Source organism: Coenobita brevimanus, chromosome 78, assembly GCF_032717465.1.
Source record: "Coenobita brevimanus isolate Jiangsu-jjx chromosome 78, ASM3271746v2, whole genome shotgun sequence".
NCBI classification, from domain to species: Eukaryota; Metazoa; Arthropoda; class Malacostraca; order Decapoda; family Coenobitidae; genus Coenobita; species Coenobita brevimanus.
Genome location: NC_137031.1, coordinates 19,202,824 through 19,223,767, shown reverse-complemented (window position 1 = coordinate 19,223,767; position 20,944 = coordinate 19,202,824). Strand labels below are relative to the sequence as shown.

Here is a 20,944-nt window from a genome sequence, read left to right as displayed (position 1 = left end):
GGTCTGTAGTTTTAGAAATGAACGTGTCGTGTGATTCCATAGTCCAATATTTATACGTATTATGTTGGAAGACAAGTTACTTGGCCGTATTGAAATGGTTACATATTTTCTTAATGAATATTAAAGGAGCTCCGAGCCAGAGGGGCGACCGTGCATTTTTCTTATTTCCTTTGACATCTAATTACCAAACTGAAATATACTTTAAACATGTTATTTTTACCACCATTGTAATCGTCTGGGCTAGCACTTTCAAGCTAAACAATAACATGCATATACGTATAATTTTACCATTGTTTAATTAGCCATGTCATAGTTTAACAACTAATTACCAAAAATAAGCAAAATGCACGGTCGCCCTTCTGGCTCGGAGCACTTTCCATAGTTCATCAACTTGACCAAAATTGTCATTCAGTTACAGGTTATTTTTCATGGATCATTAGCGGAATAAGACAGTACTGTGGCTTTAGATCATTTCAGTAGCACATTTTCGTTGTTCTCACCATATTTCGTGCTAATCTCAGGTAACACCTCAACATCTAATATGGAGAGATGGCAGTTATACGCATAGTTATTGTAAACAAAGTACACTTATTAGAAGGAGCGTATGGCAACTTTGGGTTGGTCGGAGTTGGGAAAGGTGGGAGATGTTTGGAACATAGCTTGCTAGTTTGCACTCCATTCCCCCCTCCCCATCATCCATCTCCACCATTCCTCTCTCTCTCTCTCTCTCTCTCGTATTGCATCCTTATTTCTCCCTTGTCTGTATAGAGTACTGGCGATTAACGTGTATCAGTACTGATAGGATTAGATGGCCATGTCTCTGCCATCAAATCCAGCTGCTGTCAATCACTTATTACAAAACCCTCATACCATCTGTCTGTCATCTGTTATCACGCTTGTGATATACATACTTCCGGAGATGAAATACAACCAACCCAGATTGAATGCTCACATGACACTCTTACTCATTTGAGAAATGGAAAAAGCTATTCGCAAGAAACCGTTCATTCAGTTGAGTTACATTATACCCTGTGCCCAGTACATCAGGCGTTTCTCAGTTACCTTCTGCTTCTACTTCTTAAGATATGACATCTAAACCTGCACCTCATCCTGCATCTCAAACGATTATCTTGGAAGATGCATCGCATCCCACATTTACAGGAATGAATCCTGCTATTAGTGTTCGTTATTTTATTAGTGATTTCCAGTCTGCAGTTACAAACAAAAGGACTTACAACAGATAGTGTTAAGACTCCGTATCTTAGAAGCAGGCTAGATGATGGCTATTCAGGAATGGGTCTCTCATGAAATGTACATTCTTGTAGAAGTTTACGTACTTTGGAGAATGCTGTAACAAGTTTGCAGATTTTTTTTTTTGTAACCACACGAAAGAAGGATGTTTTATGAGCATCTACAGACTACTGCAAAGTGTGAGTCAGGACAAGTTCATCCTTCCCAAGGAAAATATACTGTTAGCGGCAGCTACAGTATCGGTTGCAATAGGGACTGAACGTTTTGAGGCACCGTGAAGCAGTCCGTGGGCAGAAACTGATGATATGGGAAAACCATTTTAACACTCAATAATGGAGCAAGGTTACTTCGTTATCTCAGATTCCTAAATCATTTTAGCAAGAATGAATTGGACATTGTATTAGCGATTCAGTTTTCTCCTAGGATGACATGACCATGTTAGCTGTATAGACAGAAGAGAAGCTTGCCATCATACCAACTCAAACAGTTCGTTAAGATCAAGCAGTTACAAGCCCAACACCACCTTCTCAGTCTCAAGGCCAAGGACACGTCATAATTCCACTGAAAGGCGAAACGACACACCACATTCATGAGCCATGTTACGTAAAAGACCTGCCTTGCAAAGCACATTCTCTCATGACCGTACCAGATCTAAAAGGAGAACTAAGACAGTAGTATGTTGGAATTGCAAACGATCAGGTCTTCAGTAGCTCATTGTTACAAAAAACTTGGAGATGAACGAGGACATAAGCCAGATAGATGACCTTCGCAGTCTTTAAGTAATAAGTATTGTACTTACCACAACAGCCATTATAATTTCACTAGCGAATGCCGTGCCCCTGCCAATACACAGTCAAAGGAAACCGCACGCTAGGACCAACAAAATCCTCCATAACGACACAAAATTCAGACTTACCATATGCCAGATTAGTCCTCTGACTCGATTAGGTGTAGTTATCTTAGGTAACTGAGAAGTAGACCCTACATAATTTTTTATGGATTCTGGGTGTGTGGTGCACTTAATACATGAATCCTTCCTAGACAGTATTAATAGAAAGATCAAATGGTTTTTAATCCTTGCTCCGCCTGACATTCACTTCAGTGGTGTTTACGGCTCAAAATTTTATGTGAGGAGCAAGGTAACTCTTCAGCTACAACTCTATGAATCAATAACATCGTTCACAGTTGAGATTTATGTCGCAAACTCCGTTATCCTGCTTAAGTTTTTATTATTGGCACAATGACTGAACATTCTATTGAAATGAGACCTACTAAATAGGTAGATAGAATAGTATTGCAGTACAGGGACTTTATGTATCAGGCAAGAATTGCCCACATTATGCCCTTTCACAGGTAATTTCGGCGACAGTCTACAATAACTCTTACCTCACAGCCACCAATAGAGAGTAATGAAGATAACTCAGTACCAGTATCTCATCATACCCTCTCTAACAGCGACACTACGGCTGACTTATCTACATTTCACTGAACTGCAACAAAGAGTCTGAATGACATTTTACAACACGTGGGGATGAAACACGCAGTTCAATATGATGCGCAGTTTTGTTGCTGCACGAATTCACGAAAGTCTGTGTCCGTGTTTTAGGTGAGAAAGGAGTGAATGCGTTTACGTTACCTGAGACGTGTATTAATGGTTTAACGTAATTATTAGTCAGCCATTTGTTCCGTGTTGGACGATAGTTTATGTTGTCTTTGCCTACAAAATGTCACCAATGTTGCACCAAAGCTTGAGAGTGGTACATCTATTGGCGATTTCCTGATGTTTCCATCGGTCATACCGGTGTGCCAGGATATACCATTCTCTGTAACTGCTAAGGATGATGATGTTTTACATGATGTTTACCACTGAAAACTTTACGGATTCTACTACGAGTCCGTCAACCTACCTTACCTTTCACGTAAATGCATGTGGCTTTTCTGAGTATAAGGTACAAATAATTAATCTCTTATTGACCTATAGAGATGTTGTGGCTTTACCAGGTGAACCTATTGGAAAAACAAATTTGATGAAGCACTGTATTGAATTGATTCCCGGTACTCAGCCAATTTATGTCCGGCACGTAGGGTGCCCAATAGCTTATGGAAAAAAGATGATGAGATAGCACGGGACATTCTTAACCAAGACATCACTGAACACTCTGTCAGTCCATGGAATAGTCTGTTCTTCCTTGCCCCCAAGAAAAGAGGTGAATTTAAACTCATAGTTGACTATCCTGAAGTAAAATCTGTCACTGTATCTGATTGATTCCCATTACCAGTCTTAACAGAAATACTGGAATCACTTAGCTAGAATACCATCGTTTCACTTCCTTTTACTTACTGTACTTAGTGGCTACTGGCAAGAAAAATGGAAGAGTCGTCTCGCTGCATAACTGCATCCAGTACCTCATTGCCACTCATTTTAAAAGACACCTCTTTGGTCCTAGAAATGCTCCATCCATATTCATGAGGCTTATCCATTCTCTGTTCAGTGGTATGATTGGCCATTCTCTTTTCTATTCAATTGAAATAATCATTGCAGTAAGTCAGTCCCTGGACATTTTGCTAAACTACAGGAAGGAGTAGACCAGTCGAGCAGGGCAGTACTTCCACGGTGGATGGAAAGCTGATGACAGGGAGAGCTGGAGCTCCCGTTTCATCAGCCTTCAGGATTAGTTCCTGACCATCCCCCTTTGCTGAACTTTTTCAGTGTTTCAGTAACACAGAGAGTAGGCCAGCATGCTCTCCAGTACAAGTTTCTCTATCAACACTAAACTACATGCACAGTACACACTACACTTCCTTTTCAAAATTAAATAAAAGAAAAATGGCGCACTACAACAGTGCCTCGGAGTCCCCAGGGGGAGGACCATAAATACCCCCACCATCCACCGCAATCCTGGTGACGACTCTTTGAGCTGCCTGGATGCACTGTCTGACTCACTTCTTCATTTCTGCAACATTGGCAGCCTTTCCTCTAACTTTCTGTCTGTTGAACACCACCTCTCCTCCTCTAAACCTCACCTTCTCTTCCTTACTGAGATTCAGCTGTCTGAGGCAACTGACAGCAAACCTTTCTCTGTTTCCTCCTACTTTCTCTATACTCATTTCAAAGCCAAAGGTGGATGTTGTGTATATGTACGCAACGATCTATCTTGCTCTCGTGTTCCTGAACTTGATTCTTCTGAATTCTCTACTCTCTGCGTTCGGCTCTCCTGTCATTCCCTGACTAAATAAATCTGCGCTGTTTACTTATCTTCTAATTCCACAGACTATGAAAAATTCTTCAACTAGTTTACTTCTACGATGGAACACATCCTATCCATTTCTCCTTTCTCTGAAATCTCCATTCTAGGAGATTTCAATGTTCATCACCACCTTTGGCTCTCCTTTCCTTTCACTGATCCACCTGGTGAACAAGCCTGCATCTTTTCTATCCTTAATGACCTAGAGCAGCTTGTACAGCACCCTACCCATATCCATGACCACCTTGGAGAGAGCTCCAGCATACTTGACCTCTTCCTTATAATTAATCCTTCAGCTTACACTGTTACTCTTTTCTCTCCGTTGGGCTCCTCCAGTCATAACCTTGTTGCTTTAACCTGTCCTATCACTCCGGTACGGCCTGTGGACCCTCCAAAGAAACGTAGTCTGTGCCACTTCGGAGCTGCGGACGGGTAGGCCCTCAGGCAGTACTTCTTTGATTTTCCCTGGAATGATTATTGCTTCCATGGCCGGGAGCCATCTGAGTGTGCCCTGCACATTGCATTACGGAGGTTACTCTCTCGGGCATGGAAGCACACATTCCTTTCTCATATCCTCTGACTAACGCAAGAAAGCCTTAGTTTAATCACGCTTGTTCTTATGCTGTCCGCAGCAAGGAGAGGGCCCATAAAAGGTATCAGAGCCAACCCACCTCGGAATCCCATCATTTTTATGTTTCTGCCCGGAATCATGCCAAGCGTGTTCTTCGCTCTGCTAAAAACAATTTCATCCGTACAAAATGCTCTCAACTCTCCAACTCAAATTCTTCCCGCTCCTTCTGGCACCTTGCCCAAAACCTTTCTAACAACTTTACCTCATCATCCTTCCCTCCTCTTTTCTACTCTAATGGCTCTGTAGCTATTTCTTCTATTGATAAAGCAGATCTGTTTGCTCAGACTTTCTCTTCGAATTCCTCCTTAGACGATTCCGGTGCTGTTCCTCCCTCACTTCCCCCCTCTGACTTCCTCATGGCTGACATTATATTTCTTCATATGATGTATTTTCTGCCATCACTGGCCTCAATACTAACAAGGCATATGGGCCTGATAGGGTCCCTCCTGTTGTCCTCAAGAACTGTGCTTCTGTGCATACACCCTGCCTAGGTAAACCCTTTTGCCTTTGTCTTTCTATTTGTACCTTTCCTTCTTGCTGGAAGGTTGCTCTCATTCAGCCAGTCCCAAAGATGGGTGACCGTTCCCAACCCTCTAACTATCGTCCAATTGCTTTAACATCCTGTGTCTGAAAAGTTTTTGAGTCCATTCTTAACAGAAAAATTTTAAAGAATCTTTCCTCTCACAACCTTCTTTCTGATCGTCAGTATGGGTTTCGTCAGGGATGCTCCACTGGGGATCTTCTCACCTACCTTTCAGACTCCTGGTCATCCTTCTTTCGGGACTTTGGCGAAAGTTTTGCCATTGCACTTGACATCTCAAAGGCTTTCGATCGAGTCTGGCAAAAATCTTTAATTTCTAAACTGCCCTCTTATGGTTTCTATTCTTCTTTCTGTACCTTCATCTACAGCTTCCTTTCTGGTCGTTCTATAGCTGCTGTTGTAGACGGTCATCGTTCTCCTCCTAGATCTATTAACAGTGGTGTTCCTCAGGGCTCTTTCCTATCACCAACTCTCTTCCTTTTATTCATCAATGATCTAACCTGTACATCTAACCCTATCCACTCGTATGTTGATGATTCCACCCTTCACCTTTGCATTCGGTTCCCGCAAAGTCCATCTCAGCAGTTACTTCAATAAACAAGGGATGAGGATATGACACACCTAATATCTGGCTTGGCTCGTATCTCACTGTGGTAAAAATAATCTTGTTGTTTTTAATGCATCAAAGACTCGGTTTTTACACCTATCAACCCGACAAAATCTTCCACAGGACTACCCACTAATGTTTAATAATATCCAGCTCAATCCTGCATCATCCTTGAACATCCTTGGGGTTTCATTGACATGGGACTTATCTTGGAAAGATCATATTGCATCTCTTGTAAAATCTGCTTCCAAGAGATTGGGTGTGCTAAGCCGACTCCGTGCCTTCTTTACTCTTGCACAGTGTAGGGAGGCTTCCCACATTCAGCTCTTCTCAGTAGGGTGGAATTAAAGGCTATTTGTCTCATCAACTCTCCTCCTCTTACTGGCTCCCTTCAACCTTTGTCTCTTTGCCACACTGTTGCCTCTTTATCTCTTTTCAAGCTCTACTTCAGTGGTCACTGCTCCTCTGAACGGTCTGCTTGCATCCCTCCACCTCTATGACGTGCACGTAGCACCCGTCTAGCAACAAACTCTCATCCCTTTGCTGTCCAACTCTCTAATGCAAGAGTTAACCGTTACTCTCAGTCCTTCATTTATGCAACAGGTCAACCCTGGAACTGTCTCCCTCTGTCTGTATTTCCTACTTCCTATGATCTCCAGTTTTTCAAGTGCAGTGTGTCCAGGCATCTCGAAATGAGTGGATCTTGAATTTGACTCTCTTTTATATTGTTTTTGTTTCTTTCTTGGAGGGAACGTTCATGCGGGCTCAGCCTTTGGTTCATTTTCCCCTGCAATTTTTTTTTTTTATTGCCTGCAAATGCCAAGTCTAAAAGTTGGGCACAGTAAATGCAGCTTCCTACATAAAAAATATAAATTTCTTTTACATGTGGTTGATGTTGAGGGAATTACCTCAGATGGGAAAGTTTAGGCAGTTGCTAACTTCCCAGTACCTACCAGTACTGATGATGCAAGGAATTTCCTTGGACTGAGTAGCTATTATCGGTGAATCATTCAAGGTTATGCACAGATCGCCGCCCCTCTTACTATATTGCCGTTGAAAAACGAAATATTTTAGTGGACTAATGACCAGTCTTATGCCTTTTAAACACTGAAGACAGCACTTATTAATGCCTTAGCCGTGGCATTCCCTGATTATAAGAAACCTTTTCTTCTCTGTACAGACGCATCTGGTGTAGGCCTAGGCACAGTACCGATGCAGGTTGATCATGCGTATGCTAGTCATGCCCTCAGTGCCGCTGAACGTAACAAGTGTTACTAATTGGGAGTCTTTAGCTGTTGTTTGGTCTCTCAAACACAACCTACGGATATCCAGTGCACAACATGTCATCTCCCACTTTGTGACTACTGTAAATCAAAGGAAGAGATCTTACCAGACATCTAGCACGATGGTCAGTTATTTTCCATGACTTCAACCCCATCTTTGAGTACGTGCCTGGTAAATGTAATATAGTTGCTGATGCTGTTTCATGTCATGTAACCGCGTCAGTCTCACCATGTCAAACATTTGAAGTTTCTAACACCATTTTAACCTCAGATGTTGTCTACAGTTGTCAGCGTATACACCCACTGTGGTCTAAGGCTATTTGCTTCCTAACTGAGGAAATGCTTCGATCTTACCTACTGTGCCAGTGTCAGTACACGATCTCATGTTGGACAGTTATATCCTGTACAGGAAGACATCCCTTACCGTTAGGGACATACCTAATAGAGAGGTATGTCACCTTGTTCCCACTGATTTAATTCCTGCGGTACTCCACATTCTGGTTATCCATATCACACTTTATGCATCTCAGCTGGAAAAATATTGGTGTTTGAGACAAGCACGTCTTTCAGTTTATTGGGCTACAATGCCTAAGGACATCAATGTTCACTGTGATTCCTGTGTTCTCTGTAATCGTCGTAGAGGTTCAACCGGATCACCTGGTCCAATTTTACAATATCAATTTCCATCACGTCCATGGGAATCTATTTCCATTGATCTCCTTAAACTGCCTCTTACGGAGTCGGGTGCCGAGTGTTTGTGACGGTTGATCATTTCTCAGAGCACTCCAGTACAAGATTGCTAAGAGTGTTGCACGTGCTTTCATTGTTCATGTTATTTGTGAATTCACTACACCACCAACCATTATTACCGATAATGGTTCAGAGTTCTACAATAGTCATCTTTTTGAGATTAGTAAACAGAATATCAATCATAGGTGTAATGTCATCCAAACATCCAGCTTCCAATGGCCTTGAAAGACAAAATCGTATGGTGTTGGAGTGCTTGAGGTACTTAGGTTCTGAAACAGCTGTTGGGATGACTGGATACCTCAGGTTGCTGCTTCTGTCAACAGCTCCTTTAATAAATCCATTTGACAAAACTCCATTCTTTGTCTTATATGGATGCGACAAATCTTTACCCGATTTAATGCTGTTATTAAAACCTTGTCCACCCTATAATTTGCCTGATTATGTCAAAATGAAACTGACAGACTTCCAGAAAATACACCAGTATACAAACGCTAATCTGGTCCTGTCTAAAGAAGAAATGTTACATCACCATCATAGCTCTGCCTCACCTATCAGTATAAATGTGGGGTACTTAGTATTTGCATGTTCACATACTCGTTCTTTGAAACTGCGTGACAAACTGAGGGGCCAACACTGCGTGATATCTCATAATGGTAACAAATATGAGATTAAAGAATTGTTGTCACTTAGGAGTAAATGGGGTCATGCGTATGATATTAAGGGAACCCCCAGGTACTTTGAGGGGGAGGAAAATCAGGAAAATAATGCATCTTCTTCTTCTCCTCCTTCTTCTCTTCCTGCCCTTGCTACCCCTTCATCACCTTCTCTCCTTGATAATGAGTACAGGCAAAATCTTGGCTCAGCAGCTCACCCCACTGTTTCTTGCGTCTGTTTTTCCACCTGTCAGTACAACTTTCATGATATAAACATTAATCCAGATTCCTTTTATGAGTAAGATGTTTTGAAGAGTAGAGGCAGTCTTGCTGACACTTGCTGTCCGTGGTTCATCTCTGGGTGATGAGGATGGAGATGGAGTCCACCGCCCAGGGGCACTGTTAAAGCCCCGGGGGAAGTAATGTTAGTGAAGGATGTCATTTCAGTCACTAGGTAATATTGTTACACATATGAATGAAACAGGTATTCAACTGTGCAATGTTTTCAGTGTCTTAATGAAATGATAAAATTAATGTATTACAGAAATAGTGGAAATCACCTTCCATCTTATATGACTATCTCTGTCTTTCAAATTATTTATGTTGCAGTTAGATGATTTGTCAATAGTCGTGTTACCATAAACCTTGTTCCAAGGTTAGATCTTCGTGTAGTTTTGCAATGGGCTTGCACCATCTTTAATTTCGATTGTATTTTTCCCTTCTCAAGCTTATAATTGCACTGCTTTATAATAAAATTTACTTTCCTATAAAATAGTAAAATAAATTGCAATTGTGTGCTCTGAATCCTTTCTTTTGTCTCATGACCATATGTCCCATCTGATGTCTTACGTTCGTGTTCCTCAGCGTTCACACCCTCCATCTTTGTCTTGTGTTTCCATTTAGTATCTTCCGCATCACAGCTGTTCCCTGAGTGACTGCAATAGTGTAGATATCTCATTTCTTTCATTACACATTATTTATCCCTCATTTTACAGACACACACACACACACACACACACACACACATATATATATATATATATATATATATATATATATATATATATATATATATATATATATATATAATCTCATCAGCCGTTTTGAGTGTCCACTGCAGGACCGGCCTATCCCTACCGAAGTGGGGACGATACAGCCAATATATCTCTACCAAGTGGCTTAGGCTGTCTGGTAGAGATTGTATGTAGGGTGAGAAGTGCTTGTAAGTGTAATTGTAGTGTTGGAGTGGCTTTGGATGTGTGTGTAGTCTGTGAACCAAGTGTAATCGGCCCCCGCAAGCCGACTGAGTGCAAGCATACTTTATAGTATGCGACCTTGGTTCAACCACAGCACCCCTGATGTCCGCCAAGCAGTACATGGACAGAAAAACGCTTCCAAAGTTTATTACCCTGGCAGGGTGCGAACCCTCGTTCTTCAGTGTTTGAAAACGCACACTCTACCACAGAGGCTCCATATATATATAAATATAAATAAATATATATATATATATATATATATATATATATATATATATATATATATATATATATATATATATATATATATCGCAATCACCCTAGTAGGACTCTTGAATATAATGATTTTTTTTTTTCGAGTGTTGAGATAAATGTATTAAAGAAAAACTGAAATTATATGGAGAAAGGAAAACCGTGAAACTTGTTAAATCTGAAAGTTCCGGGAAGAAATGGCAACCTGACGCTGGAGTTGGAGAAATTTGAATGGGGAAATTTGAATGGGGATATGATGAAACTGGCAACCCAGAGCCCACCCCACCTCCAGTATATAGTGTAGATTTGTGTGATGACGTATGGACATCCAACGACTGTTCTTGCAATATTGTTGTGAGTCCCGTATAACCTGCCATTATATTCATGTTGTCTCATTTTTCATCACTATAACGTATAACAGTATCTTTCTGTTATGGATATACAATAAGTTAAATATCCTCTTAGTAACTAATATACTCTTATTACCCATCCCCACCCCTGAGGGGCTCGGGGACGGGTATTGTTTTCATTCGGTTTGTCTTTGTTTGTCTGTCTGTCTGTCTGATAACAGCTTTACGTGTAAAGTACTGGTGCGATTTGGGCTAAAATTACAGGGATGGTGGGCTATGACCTTATGATCACCTGATTAAAATTTAGGTCAAATTGGGCCAAGGCCCAGGATGTAGGTCCAAAAAAAATTTAAAAGAAGAAAAAATCCATTTTTCGTTATAACTCCTTTCAAATACGTGATATCGACATGAAACCAGAACCTAAAGTGCATCTTTCAGATCTGCATCTAATAATATGTTTCATTACATCAGGGGGTCACTCCACCAGTTAGCCGTAGGGGTGTTAATGTCAGATGGGTCGGGCCTAAAATTTCAAATGCGCATAAAATCGTCAATGTTCACCTGATTTACTCCAAAACTGATATGTGACATCTTTGACTAGATATTCTGTTGTTTTTATACGTCAGCACTAAAATGACTGCCGGGAACGGGTTTGATGTGCCTTGGCACTGCTTCTTGTTTTTAGTGTAGTTTATTTTCATATCATTTTCGAATAACTTACAGTGTCCGTGTTGTTTCATTATCTGATTTGTCTTCTATCAATCATTACGTCTATAACATGCCATTAGTCAGCTTATTTACGCAAGGGGGGGGGGAGACAATTGCGAGTGAGCGAATGTTTGTTGCTTAGTCGTCACGACGCTGCCAGAATGTTATGAAATGGCAGTGGTCACTGTCCTTTACCAAAATTTACAGCTTCATAAAGGGAACCCTGAGAAGAATGTTTTATGTGTACACAAATAGGCTAACATTTCTTCAATTCAGAGTAACATCATGTCAGTGGGAAAATCGGAAACACACCTCTCTGCGAATGAATTATCCAGTCGTAGTAAGGAATCTTTGAGAATAATCTGAATTCCTGCTGGTATATCTACGGGCTTTAGATCTCACAGGCAAATTGTTGATTAAATATTGATCTGAGATGCCTGGTATAAGGCTTGGGGGAGGTATAGGCTATCTTTCTAGTTTCCGGTTTGCTCTAGACCCTTTTACCCCCTCCCCCCTCCCCTATTTCTCTTCACTCTGCCAGTCCTTGCTTCCTTGTCTTGCTTTCCTATCTTTCTCAAATTTCTGTTCTCCATCTCTCAGTCCCCTTCCCCCCTCCCCCGTCTCTCTCTCTCTCTCTCTCTCTCTCTCTCTCATCCTCCAAACTTTTCTCTTGTGCTCATTTTTCTCACTTCACCTCACCTAAAAATTCCTCAGTCGTACCTTCCTTTCTTCAAGGTTTCTCATTCTTTCTTGTCTCTTTCTTCTTTATAGATTTCTTTATAGATTTGCTGTGTTATGTTCACACAGACACACGCACCAAAATTCCCCTTACCCTGTGACCTTATCATCTGATTAATTGTTCTCAAAATTGAGTCTCATTTTTCCAGTAGTTTGCTCTCTAATAAATGAAAAATATTTGTTTAATTTGCTAGGTTTAAAGTTGACCTTGCCGAACGCCCTTGACCATTGACCGGTTGTTCTCAAAAACTATTGGTCAACCCTTTAGCTGTCCTTCTATCCGTCCGCCACATTTGGTTAAAATCGGAATAAAACTTTTTGTTCACACACACGCCTGAGAACTAAATAAAAAAAAAGAAAAACTGTTCTTTTTACTTGTCGAAATATAAGTTGTACGTGCATGATACGAGAGAGAGAGAGAGAGAGAGAGAGAGAGAGAGAGAGAGAGAGAGAGAGAGAGAGAGAGAGAGAGAGAGAGAGAGAGAGAGAGAGAGAGAGAGAGAGAGACCTTTATTAAACTGCACAAAAAAAAAAAAAAAAACATCACAAAGGGTTTAATTTCAACTCATTAAATCAAGACGTCTATTCTTCCAGTGCCAAGTCTGATGATATTGAACTATAAGAAAATTAATGATCTCTCTCTCTCTCTCTCTCTCTCTCTCTCTCAACCTTTTTTTTCCAAAGTGTTCGTTTTTGCACATTTTTTCTTGGCTTTATGCTTAATTTTACTTTTGTGTTCGATTTTTCCTTTCTTCCATAATACCTTCCTTCCTTCAGTGTTTCTTCCACAGCTTCCTTTGTCCATTTTCCTCTCTTTCACTTACTTCCATCCTTTCCCTTCCCTTCCTCCGTATTCCTCCAGTCTTTCCTCCACAAGTCCGTCCTTACTCCTCCCCCCTGTTCTCCCTCCCCTCGTTCTCTCACCGATCATCAGTTTCTTCCCTTATGCATTCTTTTCAGTCACAGGTTTATAGGTGGACGGAAGAAAATATGAAGGAATGAAGAGGAGAGATAAATGATAAAACGATGAAAAGGAGGTGCGAAGAAGGAAGAAAAGAAGAGGGGAGAGGAAAGGAGGGGGTCGGGATGAGATTAGTGAAAAATATGATGCTTGAAAACAGATTGAGACAGGCATATATACAGACAGTGAGAAACAGACACACAGACAAGCAAGAACGAAGAGAGAGAGAGAGAGAGAGAGAGAGGGGGGGGAGAGAGAGAGGACTCTGAACCTGAATGGCATGGAAGGAAAGTGCAATTTTAGACTAACACAGTGCAATAGTGGAAGTAAGAGAGCAATTAAGGTGAGAAATCGTATATACAACATACATAAAATTGGATTGTCTGATATGGATGTGTATGTGTGAATGTGTGTATGTGTGTGTGTGTGTGTGTGTGTGTGTGTGTGTGTGTGTGTGTGTGTGTCAGAAAATGAATGTCTCTGAAAATGTGTATATTCATAGTTCCCCTGTTTGTATTATATAAAAATTGAGCTAGACTCATGTTGTCTTATCTTTATATTTATCTACTGTTTTGGCAATCTCTACCTACTCGTACATTTATCAGAAAATATATTAATCACAGTCACAGATCTATAGCGAGAGTGATTCTGATCTCTGCCGACAAACCTTCAGGGCTTCTCCATAAGACAATTCACCCATTATATTCTGTATGGAAAGGTGAGAAAAAAAAAGTAAAACTGTTGAGATACAGGACTTGAACTTAAAACAGTGAGCGCTGTCCTAGCCTGGGCCAACACACACTCTATACCATACCGAACACTGGCGCCTCGTCTCACCCTCCATCTGCCGTGCCCACACTCCCTCCAGCTGCTAGTTATGTACACGTTCTGGCCAGTAAAACACACACACACACACACACACACACACACACACACACACACACACACACACACACACACACACACACACACACACACACACACACACACACATCACTCGTCTCCTTGGCACGCCTTACACGACTGAACTTACCAGTTGGAAACCCAGTCTTGGTGTACGCTGCCTTGTTGCGGATTACCCGAAACAGCTTTTTGTTCAGGTCAGGCTATGTTTCCGCGCATTGGATTCTAGTTAATTCCTCTCGAATATCTTTCTGACCGTATGTTCTTGGCTCTAAAACTGCATGTATTTACCCAGTGTGTGTTTATTTGTGAACAACATCATAACTGAACGATCATCACCTGAACGAACACTATCAGTGATGTCATGCACAATACCCAGTCTACCAGGAGCCTGCAATATTCGGAATTACTCATCAACATTACGCCCTGTGCATACCCAGCCATGTCTCTAGCGACGATCGCTCATGGATTTGATACTTCCTAACCTTATCAGCACCATATCTCTACTTACATGGCTGACGACATTCATAACATTTAAATTGGGAATCCTGACACTGATACTGTTTGATATCACAGTGTATCGACAGTAGTATGTCATCATATTCGGTGTTTACCACTGGCCTGGCAACTATGATACACTAGATTTCTTTCTAGTCATATATACCCGAAATAAATATTTTTTAGGTAAACCTTTTGAAAATGATAAATGCTTGTTTATATCACAGAAGTATTCCTGAAAGTTTGTCGGTAGAGTTCTCAGTCACGCTGTATACACAAACACTCTCACACCCCACCTCTCCCCCCCAGAGAGAGAAAGAGAGAGGGAGGGAGGGAAGGGGGGTAACAGCAGAACGAGGGAAACGTGTTGTTTAATCAAGCACGCAGCGTAAAAGGTAATATATTGCTCAAAAAGAAATTGTTTTCAATAACTATAATCTTTTTAATGAACAACACAGCTGAGAAAAAATTGATGAAAGCTATGAAAAATGCCCCATCATGCTGCATAAATATTTTCTGGAGCATTTATGTGTGAGGGGCGGGGGAAGATGTGTGTGTGTGTGTGTGTGTGTGTGTGTGTGTGTGTGTGTGTGTGTAGGGGTTGCAGTTGTTCAGGTATCGGTCAGCGCGCTGTGGGTGTACAATAAACACACGTCCAGAGTCCAATACATAAGAACAGTAAATAAAATGTCAAAGGTATTGTAATGATAAAATTGCCGTCAGGTGCATCACAGTGTGTTGATTCAGGTAAGTGTGGGAGCCAATTAAAGCTCGTATTCTACATGCCTTGGGGGATTTCTTATATCTTTTCATTGGCGATTTTTTTATCATATTATGCCACACCTTAAAATTCCTTTGGTGTGTCATTTATATTGTTTTATTATTGGCATACCGATAGTTTACAGCAGCAGGATACAAGACAGATTAAAGGTGTAATACGTAAATAAATCGCTAGGAAGGTCATGCTACGAAGTCTCATACGCTACACAGAATACGACCCTAATGCCTTAATTCAGACAACATATGAGAGATGTGAGACTGGCAGCAGATGTGGGTGAGGCGTGAGATTGCAAGTAGATCTGTGTGGCAGGTGTGAGAATGTACTGATGTGTATGAAGTGTCAGGATGAAGGTAGATCTGTATGACAGGTGTATGATTATATGCAGGTGTGTGTGCGAGGTGTGACACTGAGGTTAGATACGTATGGGAGGTGCAGGATTATATGCAGGTGTGAGTGACAGGTGTAGTATTACAAGAAGATAAGGCACCAAAGTGTTCCTATTATATTAATAAGAACAGGTAAACAGGAAAGCATTTAATTTCAAAAGCAGACATGAAAAAGAATGAAGGGTGACGTGTGTGTGTGTGTGTGTGTGTGTGTGTGTGTGTGTGTGTGTGTGTGTGTGTGTGTGTGTGTGTGTGTGTGCCTCATTTTACCTGGGTCCTTGATGAGATCATGATAGCTCGGATGACAAATGAGGAGCGCAATAAATAGAAGATGAAACATACATAACCAGACTTTATAACAGTTGGAAAACGTGAGACAGAGTGAATAAAAGAAGGACGGAGGAAGAGAGGGGGAGAGAAACAAGACTTAGAGAAGAAAAGAGGGGGAGGGAAGGGATAGATGAAAAACAGGCAGAAAAAATTAAGTAGGAGGAAGGAAACAAAAGGGTGGTAAAAGAGCGTTTGGACGGGGAAGAACAATGGAAAGAAAAAGGAGAAAGCAGAGGAGTGGGAAGGAAATGGAAAGCATTGTTTGAAGATGGAAGGAATAACCGAGAAGAAGGAAAGTACGAGATAAGAGAGGAGGAGTGGAGAGGGAAAAAAGTAATATAGAAAGACTGAGGATGCTGTAAGAGAAGGGGCAGGGAAAGAGAAATTTAAATGATGGGTGAAGAGAAGATGAACGAATGAGAGAGGGGAGGAGAGCAGGAGTAAAGGAAGGTGAGAAATTGGATGCGGAGGAGGGAAGAAAGATATAATGGAAGGCAAAGAGAAGGAAGGAAACTGGAGAGATGAAAAAAGAATAATCTGATGGAGAAAAATGAAGAGAGGGGAGAGAATATTTGCAAGATAAATGAAGTCAATGGTGAGAGAGAGAGAGAGAGAGAGAGAGGATGATAAATTCAATAACTCCTGTAATAATTATTTGCTTAATGGGAAGATATGGCCAAGGAAATTATGCTCCCAGATTGATAAATGCTATGAAGCAGAATCAGTCAATCAGTTTCTCTCTCTCTCTCTCTCTCTCTCTCTCTCTCAAAAATGGTGATGTTAAGAGAAAAGAAGAGGAGAAAGAGGAGGAGGAGGAGAAGAATAAGAAAAAGGATGAAATTGAAGAAGAGGACGAGGAGGAAATATGGCACGTAATGCAATAAACGCTGATACAGGACGGAGAGAGAGAGAGAGAGAGAGAGAGAGAGAGAGAGAGAGAGAAGTAGCAACGGTGGGCAACATAAAAGATCGATTTTTCATAACATCTAATAATATCCTCATCGCATTAAAGCCGGGTCGTGTAGCAGCGTCGCAGCATAACATCCGGGATTCAAAGTCGATAATGCACTCTTTCCATCCTGTGTATTGTTGTATTAGTCACGTTACTTTGTTATTACTGTTATTACTCTTTTATGTGTCAATGGCAAAAGGGAATCGCTAAGATAAATCAATAAATTTACGTTAAGGTCGTGTAAATTACTTTAATACATTAACACTCAGGTCGTGTAAATCGCTTTTAACCAAATAAAATTGTCTAGCATTAGCTGGGACAAAATATGGTAGTTATCCCGACAGTGAGAGAATGTTTGTGTAGAATTATTACGACTCGCTTACATGACCAATGGGGATCTGTGTTGCTGGGGCACGGTAACAAGAAAATGCATGGAAATTGATATTATAGACGGGTGAACTGAAGCACCATCCCTGCCTCAGTTTCACTGTTTACATCATGGTATATACACCCGCGGACATATGAACTTGCTGCATGTCAAGTGGCTGGCTGGTGACACCTGGTAAGCTGCCGTAGTAAAGCGTAGAGATCTATGGATGAACATCGACACTTGTAACGGTGATCCTGATTGGCTGCTGTAATTTTTGGCGTAGTTATTATGCAAAAAAATAATAATCACCGACAAATATGTATGCACATTTATGTTAAATAATTTTGTACTAGTGTTCCTCCTCAAATGAGGATATAAAGGAGTGTTGTGGTGTGGATGTGGATGTGATAGGAAGCGTTAGGAGGAATACACTGGGGTGGTTTGGCCATGTGGAGAGGATGGAGGGTGAAAGACTGACGAAGAGAGTGTATGTGAGTGAGGTGGAGGAGGAAAGAGGGAGGGGGAGGCCGAGGATGAGATGGAGGGATGAGGTGGAGAGGTATAAGAGAGGGGAGGTGTGAGTTGGGAGCAGGGCAATGAAATGGCGGGGGACAGGGCGACTTGGAGGTGATTTGTTTGTGGTCACCCGACGGGATTGAGGCGTGTGGCAATAGATAGATAGATAGTTCCTCCTCAAACTTTATTTTTAAGGGTGTGATAGAATTTTATTAGAAAGAAAACATATCATGTTTGGCATCTTACTCTCAGGTTTACCACACGATATCGTAACTTGTAAGGCCAACATGAATATAATATTTTTCATTGGAATTCAGGAGACCCTAATGCAAATGTTCGTCACAGTACTATTCTTATGTTATACAAATATGAATGCGAGTAATATCAATGGATACGGTAATTTTGTTCACCAGTAGCTAAAGATATCATGAACCACATGCGTGGGAATCATATCTCGAATTTATTTTAGCGCGACACATTTTAAGGTGAAGAGCTGTGGGTTGATGAAACAATCACTTTAGTTTTGTCTTTACACAGCTTTCATCCGACACATGTCAATAAAAGTAATGACTTTGTGTTTATATTTTATTGTTTCGAGAATCATTGATATTACTTTCCACCAAATATTCCCTGTTGCATATCAAACAGCCTATAATAACAATATTGCATGGAGTTTTATCACTTTTATAGAGGTTCAGATAGGGTTTCATCTGCTAGCTTTGCACCTCACACTTTACACATCTGTATTGTGGGAGACATAATGAGGTGAAATGGAATGGAACAGGTGGTCACCCTGACTCGACTGGCCTCCGACCTGCCGTGGTGTAGGCAGAATTTGAACTAGATCAGACCTTAGGTAAGGGAATTAGGTCACGTACACCCTACTTACAACACACATACTACTGGTTTACTTGTGGTTACATACAAGTGGTTAGTACGTGTTTAAAAGTGGTTACACAATGACCAAATATTATATTCATGTTGGCTTTACGATAACGGGTGGTAAGCCTGGGAGTAAGATACTGCTGAATCTGGTATGTTTTCTTTTTACTAAGATTTTGTCACCTTTAAGAAATAAGGCTTGTGAGGAACGCTGGTACAAATACTTATTTAACATAAATGTGCATACATATTTATCGATGATCATTCCCTTTTCCCAAATATCCACATCATAAAATACAGCAGCCAGTCAGGATCATCGTTACAATTGACAAAGCTCATTTATTACGGCAGGTTACCAGGTATCGCTAATCAGCTACTTGACCTGTAGCAGGATCATATGTCCGCGGGTGTACCATCACCATGTATCAGATTTGATGAGCAGTTTGCATGAACGCCACAGGTGCCAACTGATCGTGTAAATGAGCCCTTAGTTTTGTGTTTGTACTTATGAGATGTACAGTACTAACCTCAATGGATTTGTTAACCGCTCCCAGCCGTCGTGCTGTCTCATGTTACCAGTGGTGGCGTACAGCGATAGGGGTCCTGGATCATGTGTCCCGACCACCTTAGAGTTAAGACGTAAAATGCAAAAACAGGTGGCTATGGAGAAAGTGCTACTTGTGCGGCCTACTGTTTTTATGACCCTAGGTTTATCAGCAAATAAACCCACTGAATTGCAGACTGAAGTTGCCCTTCTCCTGTACTCCACTATTTTCTATTAAGGCTATAGGGAGGGAACTGAGAGACGTCTGCATATCTAGGCAGTGGGATCTCGGTTATATCCGTGCCACCACGTCAAGGCATCCCTCTCCAGCACCGAAGAGGTGCTGTATATGTTTTACTCTGACGACCTAAACTTCGTATCTTTCTTTCAAAAATACTGGGTTGTGATAATAGTTTAAACACTAGAATATTATGTTAGTCACGAGGAAGTGCTTCGGAAAGAATGTAGAATCAGAGCATTATCTTGTCACTGAGCTATGTGATATAAGCTGTCAAAGGACAAAAATCTTGGGCAAGTTAAGATGAAAAGAGTATAGTAAGCCTGCTAAAGGAACGAGTATCCAGCACACAGTGGGTAATACACACCATCCCTCTGGCGGTCACAAAATACACCCATACTTCACACCGCCGCATTCTGGCCAAGCTCGCCATTATGGATAAAATACCTGGTCTTATTACCTGCCTTGTGTTCTGTTTTTAAGGAGCCTGGCCATCATGTGTTCACTGAGGACATATTTTGCTTTTACCTGTGTTTTATCTGGCCTGTGTTCCATCTGGCGTGTGGAACTTCGTGGCACATTTTCCATTGCGACTGATTTTGAGTATTAGACCTTAACATTCTTTTGTGTTCTATTTATGTCGTTTTAACATCGACACGATTGATATCAATGACACCGTTGGAATTATCATCTTCATTCCGATGACCTGGTACTGAGTCCATTCAAGGTACCAGTAATTACTTCATTTAATTCCGCCAGGGATAATTAGTAGTGAAGTGGTTAATGAAGTGAATATCCAACCCTCCACCGAGAAGTATTCCTGACCTGATTACAAACATCTGGAAATAATAAGAATAAAATGTAAGAAGGAAATACCTCACTTGACTGAAGGGTTTAATGTGTGAAATACAGAATAAATCGCCAATAAACAGGCGCCACGAAATCCCTAAAGGCGCTTGGAATACGACCATTTACCACAGACTCTCCCCAGGCGCGCCATTCGCCGTGCATTTCCCCAATACCAATATCCAAAGACGATTATTAATGTTAATTTTGCGCATCAGGTGGCCGCCTTATATGTTCTCTAAGCGCAGTTTGTCGAAAGGTAATTTTCCACTGTTGGTTCACAAGACTCGTGCATTCCAGTACGTGACTCTATCGGGCATAAATATATATAAAATAAATGTGTGAATTATAACTCTAGGGCCAACAGATTAGGGACCCAACAGGGCATCGAGTTAGTTGGGTTAATTACGTACGGTGTGTCCAGGCATCTCGAAATGAACCGATCTTTAATTTGGCTCTTATATATATATAT

The 20,944-nt window shown here is 41.0% G+C and overlaps 1 pseudogene; it reads right to left on the bottom strand.

Annotated features, from left to right (window-relative positions):
• LOC145408721 (uncharacterized) overlaps window positions 1–20,214 on the bottom strand; it is a 118,508-nt pseudogene extending 98,294 nt beyond the window's left edge.
• Window positions 20,215–20,944: the final 730 nt, after the last annotated feature.